This window comes from Monopterus albus, unplaced genomic scaffold, assembly GCF_001952655.1.
Source record: "Monopterus albus unplaced genomic scaffold, M_albus_1.0 scaffold357.1, whole genome shotgun sequence".
Taxonomy (NCBI): Eukaryota; Metazoa; Chordata; class Actinopteri; order Synbranchiformes; family Synbranchidae; genus Monopterus; species Monopterus albus.
In genome coordinates, this window is record NW_018128237.1 from 93,151 (window position 1) to 100,979 (window position 7,829).

Genomic DNA, 7,829 nt, shown 5'->3' on the forward strand with positions numbered 1-7,829 from the left:
CGCAGCTTCAGAATGAAACAAGCCGGCAGGGGGCGGTAATGCACCTTCGGTTGGCTTGCAAACCGCCAATGAACACCAGAAGAAGAAGAAGAAGCTATGGTCTGGGTAATACTTCTGCTGTCCTTATCCACAGGTATGTCGGTAAAAGTGACTTTGTTAATTTAAACACGGTTCTAACTCACTCTAAAGTAAAACGAAAGTGTTGCGAACATACTGTGATGATTTCGAGTCCTATCTTAACTTTGCATCCACACAATAATAATAATAATAAAAAACTGCATAACATAGTGTGGATGCTTACGCATCCACACAAATACTGTAAAACATTGTTAATATTAATCTTAAAACTAAATCAAATGAATGCACCAAGTGTAACTGATTTTAATGAAAATATAAAAATGTCCCTAATCGACCCTGTGCTTCTGGTTTTTCTTCCTCCCGCTGACCTGCTGCCCCCTCCTCCACCTTCTCTCTCTGTATTTGCTCGCTGTCTTTGTTATGAGGGTCCCGCATACAGGATGTATATTTTATGTGCAGCTCTGGAGGCTTTTACCATTAATTATAGAGAAACACTAAGCTCTCCATTTGCTGGACAGATGTTATTTTTTACTTAAGGAGAGAAAGGGGACTGCTCCATAATTCAGAAGTAATCCCACTCACCAGAGAACAAATAAATAAATGAATAAATAAATAAATCAGAAGCAGAAACCACAAACATTGGGTGTACTGCTCAGACAGCAGCAGCCAACACAGCCGCATTTCCTCTGTGTTCAGCCTCTAAGTGCCTCCTTGTAATAAATATGAAACAGCTGCTCTGTGGTTTCATTTTTTATTCAATCTGCATCTGTATTTTACACAATCACCAGCACACGTAGTGCAGCCTTTTATTTGAACAAGTGTTTTGTAAAGGTGAGGTATTTGGCATGAATGTGGAGCTCTGGTGCAGAGAGAACACATTCAGCCTTTTACCTCATCACTTGTTGTGCAACCAGGCAGAGCTGAAATGATAGAAAAAGAATTAACAACAATTTGGACGACTGATTAATGTTTTTAAATTTTACTCACCAAACATTCTCTGGTTCCAGCTTGGGAACAATATACACACTTTACAAAAACCGAACTGCATTTTAAATTCTAAAGTTGTTTCTGAAAGTATTGCATATGTCAGGCTTAGTTCGGAGGAAACACCTCCAGGCTTCGACTTTCACTCTGGAACAAGCAGATGCACAACATATGTGTGATACTGTCAGTGTGGAAATACTGTAAGATACTAATTTAAAAAATGTAAGGGAAGACTTAGGGAGAAAACCAAGACTTTAGGAGTTGAGAAAATATACATTTGTCAGATTAGCTGGGATGAGATGCTGGTGTTCTGCAGCCAGATGTTAATATCTGACATGTGGTACATTTTACACAAGGTTAACTTCTTAAAATCTTGATTTTTATTTTAAATTCTACCAATGCTATACACCTCAGATGTCTTCCACATTATTTTATACTAATTTCCCCAATGTGATCCCCTCACAGGTCCCACAGTTTTAGGTCTTTGATGGTATCACCTTGTATATTCCGCATAGGCCTGTTCCAGCTCTCAGTACATTAACATTCTGCTTGTTCTGAGTGAAATATTTATATCCAAGAAGAGTGACATTTGAACATCTATAGCTCCATCACACGTGGGCAGACTCCATCTGCTGGTGACGACCATGTGTTATGACAGAAAGTGCCAAAACAGCTGCAAATTAACATTATGGTGAGCCTGAATTTTTAGTTTTTTAAATGGCTGCACAATTTGATTAAATGGAAATATTGCATAAATATTTTTAAACAAGTTTCCCCCAAATTCAGAATGACACACTTGGTATCTTTTGCCAAATTTCTCCACTAGGATTTGAAATGATACTTAGAGGGTTTGAAGAATATCTGGCTGCGCAGTACGAGTTGCTAATGACTGACCCACTGAGATTTAGGTAGAACTGAATAAAATGTTGCACGAAACATTTGCACAGAATGGAATCATGCAGCCATAAAAACATGGTGGCTGAATATTTCTCACAATATAATCACTGCTCACTGTTGGGACAGGCAGACCCTTGAATATGTGTGGCTGTTATACAGTGTAGTAAACAGAGATGATCTCTGATTTAAAGACCCAAACGTGTAATTTGAGAGGCTCAACAAAGAGGCTAAGTAAACAGGAAACCCCTCAAACTGCACAATTCTTTTCCAGATGTTATAAAGTATCCAGCAGCATGTCGGTGATATTTTCATGTTCCGTCTCAGTCTGCAGTGCTGGCATCAGTCTGAGTACGACGAGGTTTGATTTCAAGCCTTGGGATTTCCAGGGTCCTGGGACCACTCACTTACCGTCCCTCCGGTGCGCTGCAATCGCACCCCTGGGCCAGCGGATGACCCTTATCCACACCTCCTGCACACACGCACACACAAACACACGGTCATGCAGTTAAGCGCTCAGTCACATACACACTCAGTAAAAACACATCAGTCTCCCATCGTCTTAGAGAGGAAGCCCATTAAAAGTGCATGAGTGTCTCTGTCAAGGATTCAAGAGACCCTCTCTGCTGCTCAGCTGATAGTTGTGTGTGTACATATGTGTGCGTTATTTATTCATGCACAGAGTTATTAGGGCATCCTATGGCAGGCATCACTCACTCACTTTGTGATGGACACATCGGGTGTTTTGCAGTTTGATCTCCAGGTTTTCATGAGATTTTTAATCTGACATGCAAACACACAATATTTATGTCTCATATTTCAAAAATAAATAAGTAAACAACATACCCAGGACGTCTGGAGATGACTGATGTTCACACCGAATCTTTATGGCACAGTCCAGGTCCCTCAGCCTGCAGGGATAAAAACCTGAAATGTAATATTTAGCATTTACATGAAAACACATCAAGATTTAAACATTGAAGTGATTCACAGAGAAGCAGGGAAACAAGTTAAGATTTAGGAGAAAGCAGAGAAAAGGCCTGCACATAAAATATTGCAAACACCCCTCAACATTTTTAATAAGGCAAGATTTGGTCAGTCATTTACCTTCAGTTGTGTACCCGCACCCAGGTGCATTTGGATGCACACTATGCACCAGATGTGATTTAAAAGTGACATTAAACATCATGCTTCACTAATTAATACAAATTCTAAAACTTAATTAAAATTTGACTTGTATAGCATGAAATCACAACAACAATCAACTCAGGGCACTTTAAAGTCTAGATCATAGAGAAAAGCCCAACAAACCCCCCGGAGTAACACCTGGCGACAATGGAGACCAACCACTCCATTTAATGGAAGAAACCTCCAATGATAAAATAATGACACTATTTCACTAGATTAAATAATTCACCTGTAGGCAAAATGTTTTAAAAATTAACAAACAGACCTGAAATTTGAATAAACTTAACATAATAATTTTAGGAATATTTTTATATTTAAATAGATTTTAACCCATATTATTGGAGTTAATGTTATTAAAACATTATTTTAAAAAGAGAAATTAGGCTGATTTGATCCAGACATGTATAAAAGCTGGTGCACAAACTGAGTCAGGATGAGACAGAACAATAACTCCTGCTTTAAATTATACATGTCTGAGTGCAAGTGAACTCCGTGGCACATCAGCTTCATAAACTTGTGTCCACATTAGCCAAAAATGCAAAGACTAAACTCTATAAAAATTTCAAACCGTGTTCAAACAGCATCTTACTGTATTTAACCCGTGCTTAAAAATTAACTACAATTAAAGGCAATTCAACTAAATCCTATTCATGTCCATGGTCAAGATAACATCTACTTTATTTGTCTCACCTAAACACCGTCTCTCGCCCGCTCTCGCACCTCCACGCTCGGTGTAAACGGTGTGATGCTCAGACCAGGACCGAGCAGGGACAGAGAACTGCGGCAGGCGGCGGATGCTGCAGCGGGGCTGCGATTCCGGCTCCGACCAGCAGGCGACGCTGCTCGCACACAGACCGGGCAGAGCAGAGCAGCAGGTCCAGAGAGAGGTCAACACCGTCCTGAAAACAAAACAAACACACACTTCAGGTTATTTTTATCAAACATTAATTGATGAGAATTGATTATTGGTGATTGACTTCTTGGTCAACTTCTTGTTTGTTGCCTCTCCTTCTTTATGTCCTCTGCTCTTCTTCCCTTGCCTTACACCTCCTCTCCTTGTTCATCTCCTCTCACCCTTCTCCTTTCCTCTCCTTTCATTACATCTCCTCACCTCTTCCCTTGTATCATCCTCTCTTTTCTGTCCCATTTTCATCTTACTTCCCCAGGCTCATTCCTCACCTTTTGTTCTCTACTCTTCGTCACATTTTGTCCTCCCTCTGCTTCTTTCTTTACTTATTTCTCTTCAGTCCTCATCTTTTTACTCTCATTCTTCCACTCCACTCACCTCTAGACATTCCCCCCTCCTCTGCCTTCATTGCATCTTGCTTTCTCTACTTGTCTTTAGTCTTTCTCATTTTCTATCTCCTCTCCTCTCCTCTCCTCTCCTCTCCTCTCCCCTCCTCTCCCCTCCTCTCCCCTCCTCTCCTCTGGCCATGCTCCAAGGACGGATGGAGGGGGAGCATCCGGAGCATGCTCAGTGGTGCTGACAGCTGTCAATTTTGCTGGCGCTAATGCAGACGAGCTAACATGAAATGAGCAGGGACAGGCCTGAAGCTCAGCACGTCACTGACCACCAGCTCCTCCTCCTCAGGGAGAGGTAGCAGTGTGAGGTGCAGGGTGCTGTGGTGGGTTGGGCGAGATAAGGCAATGGATATAAGAGGGGTCAGAGGGGTCATGGAGTGGTTAGCACTGACAGCAGGGCTCTGAAAGCAATCCAGCAGCAGTGCTAATGGAGAGGCAGAAAGCAAGACGGGGGAGAAAACAGCAAAGGAAGGAGAGAGGATAAGGAGCAGTGATAGACGAGGAAGGTTATTAGAGTGCTGGCACCCAACCTAATTTTCATCGTTTTTAGATCACGAAGAGCTAAACAAACTTGTTTACTTTTGACCTAGGAAACAACAACTGACAAATCTGATCACAAAGTCTATTCCCAAGGTCAAGAATGAACTTCTGGGCTCAAGTTTTAATCCAGCACAGATGAGAAGTCCTTATATTGTTCAGATAAAATGGAAATCTGAACAAGAGAGAAACTGAATGTGACCATATCTTTGATTCCAAGAAAACTCCACATGGTGCCGATAATTATTTTATGACTCCTTGCATTTATATTCTGACCCCCTGTGAGCCCCAGACCAGAAGCTGGGAACCACTGCATTAGAGAGAGGCGGTAGGATGGCACAGAGGAAAGAGAGGGTGAAGAGTGAGAACAAACAGCGGAGGGATGAAGATAAAGCGACAGTTGCGTCTGTGACAGGACCCCCGCTTATTATAACAGCTGGTGTCAGTCTTTGTCTTTCCTTATTCTGTATCTCTCTGAATGTCAGATGCATGCTCACACACACAGACACTGTGCAAGTGTGTGTGCGCGCATCCCACTCTGTGCATATCCACAGTGCTTGCTGATTCAGCTCGTTATCTGATGGAGCCGTAGACAGAATGAGTTTAAATCTCAGCATCGCCGCAAGCTCTCACACTGCTTCATCTACTGTTTGCTCTCTCTCTCTCTCTCTCACACACACACACACACACACACAGTACACTACACAAATGGGCTTCACAGGTACATACACACACACAATATGAAGGACAGTTGCACTGCACTAGATTTCCCAGAAATACGAATGAGAAACGATATTTTACAGAAAGCCTTACGTGGCTTTAAAGTCCTTTCTCCAGCTCTGCCTACAGCTCCAACAGTCGTGGCTCAGACCGAGTTCAGAAAGAGGGAGGTAGTTGTGAGCGCTAACACATCTGGCATAACATCCTATGCTCGTTTGGTTTTTAGAACCTGGCTGCAGTGATTTGCTCCCATTCAGATACAAGAGCATTAACAAGGTCCAACACTGATGCGGGTGATAATGTCTGGCAGCTCTTCTCAAAGCTGATGGATGGATGGATGGATGGAGTTCAGGGCTCAGTGCAGGTCAGTCAAGTTCTTCCACACCACACTGAGAAACCATGTCTTCATGGAGCTGCTTTGTGCATGAGAACACTGTCGAGTTCCAACAGGAAAGAGACGAACAAACCGTTGCCACAGTGTTGTTTAGTATCATCAATTCTCCTTCACAATAACTTCTGTAACTTTGGCAAAGATATGTGTTCTTTTAGGAACATAGAATGAAGCTGGTTAAGAGCATATGCTATTGGGGCCTTTAAGCAGCCACACCCACTAAATCAGTGTCTTCAGTATGGAGAGGCAGCAGGACTAGCGTGAAGGAATGTTGCCTGGTGTTGACAGATTGGCGTGGATGTTTGGCGAACACCAAACACAGCTCCAGTCAGCTCCCTGAGCGACATTCACCACAGCCCTTCAAACCGTTTCTTTCAGTCCACAGCCTAAAGGTGCTCCAGTTACAGTGAAAGATGGCTGAGAACTCTCACCACTATCGATCCATTAGGTTTAAATGAAGGAAGCTGGTGCCACCGCAGACCATGAGTAAGAGATCAGGCACGTAACATCCACCTCACAGTGTAATCACTCTAATTGAGGGATTATCCCAAAGTAAAAACTGACAAAAATTTCCACCAGGCCTCTTGGTAATTTGAGCCCAGGACCTGGATTACAGCAGGTTAGTGAGACCTGACTCTGTGGCAGAGCCCTCCTCTGGATTTAAACTCTCATTCATTAATCAACTAATGCCCAGTCAAGGGCAGAGCTTTGAGAGCTGGGTCCTTTTATCACAGATCCCATTAAGAAACCAAAATCAGCAACACGTTGGCCTGTCTTGTTTGGTTGTGTTACATTTGTAGAGATTCATTAACAGATAAAACCAGATACAAATGAAGCTTTTTTTTAAATGAGCTACAGATTCTGTTAGAGCTATTAGTGGATTTTATTTAGATGTAACTGAGAGTGGTGGTGACTTTGCAGCTGTGTTGTGGGCTTATGGTGCACCGACAGTGATTCCCTGTGTCGGCAGTGAGAGCTCTTCACCGTGCTGCTCAGAATTAGCAACACATCCGAATGATTAGACATAAAAGTTGCACATTCTCGGTGAAGAGTGGAAATTGAGGGGACAACTGGAATCCACCGAGGTGCCTGTGAGTACTGTCTGTGAACACACATCTGTAGCAGCTGCCCGCTCTGCGGGGCCACAGGTCCCACGTGAAAGGCACACAAACATTTCAATATTTCAGAGGGTACTCTTGTTCACCAGCCGCCCCACTGACTGAAGAGAGACACAGAGAGAGAGAGAGGGAGAGATGGCAGCGACAGCTTCATAAATAGCCCATGAGGAGCCGCCCGCCCCCCCTCACCACAACCTGTCAAAGGCCCACAATGATTTATTGATTTCTTTATTTGTCACAGATAAAGGGGAACTCACTCCTCATGTCTCTCGTTTCTCTCTCTCTCACTCTTCTTCTTCCCGTCATCCCTGCTCTAAGAAAAAGAGAGGGGACAAATCGTCACTTGACAGGTTGAACAAGAGGGAATTCCCTGTCTGATGTGAAGGACCTGGGACTCTTCACCTGCGATTATCACTCCACTTCCTTCTGGTTCCCAGTACTGAGCCATATGCATCAAATACTATGCAAATATTTCTTCTTTCCTGTCTAAACCGATCCTTCTTTTTAAATTCTTTTCCTTTACAATATTCATTTGTTTTCTTTTCTTTCCTCTCCTTGTTTCCTCTCATTTGTTCGTCTTTTTTCTTTCCCACTTCTTTTCTCCTCTCCAGTTCCTT

General features: G+C 42.8%; 1 long non-coding RNA gene across 1 annotated transcript; it reads right to left on the reverse strand.

The window, feature by feature from the left end:
- Positions 1 to 825: 825 nt before the first annotated feature.
- Positions 826 to 4,037, reverse strand: LOC109975023 (uncharacterized). Its single transcript, XR_002277069.1, has 3 exons — positions 3,835 to 4,037; positions 2,803 to 2,867; positions 826 to 2,428 (listed from the first exon to the last, which is right to left on the reverse strand). It is a non-coding gene; the product is annotated as an uncharacterized LOC109975023 (long non-coding RNA).
- Between the last annotated feature and the right edge of the window lie 3,792 nt (positions 4,038 to 7,829).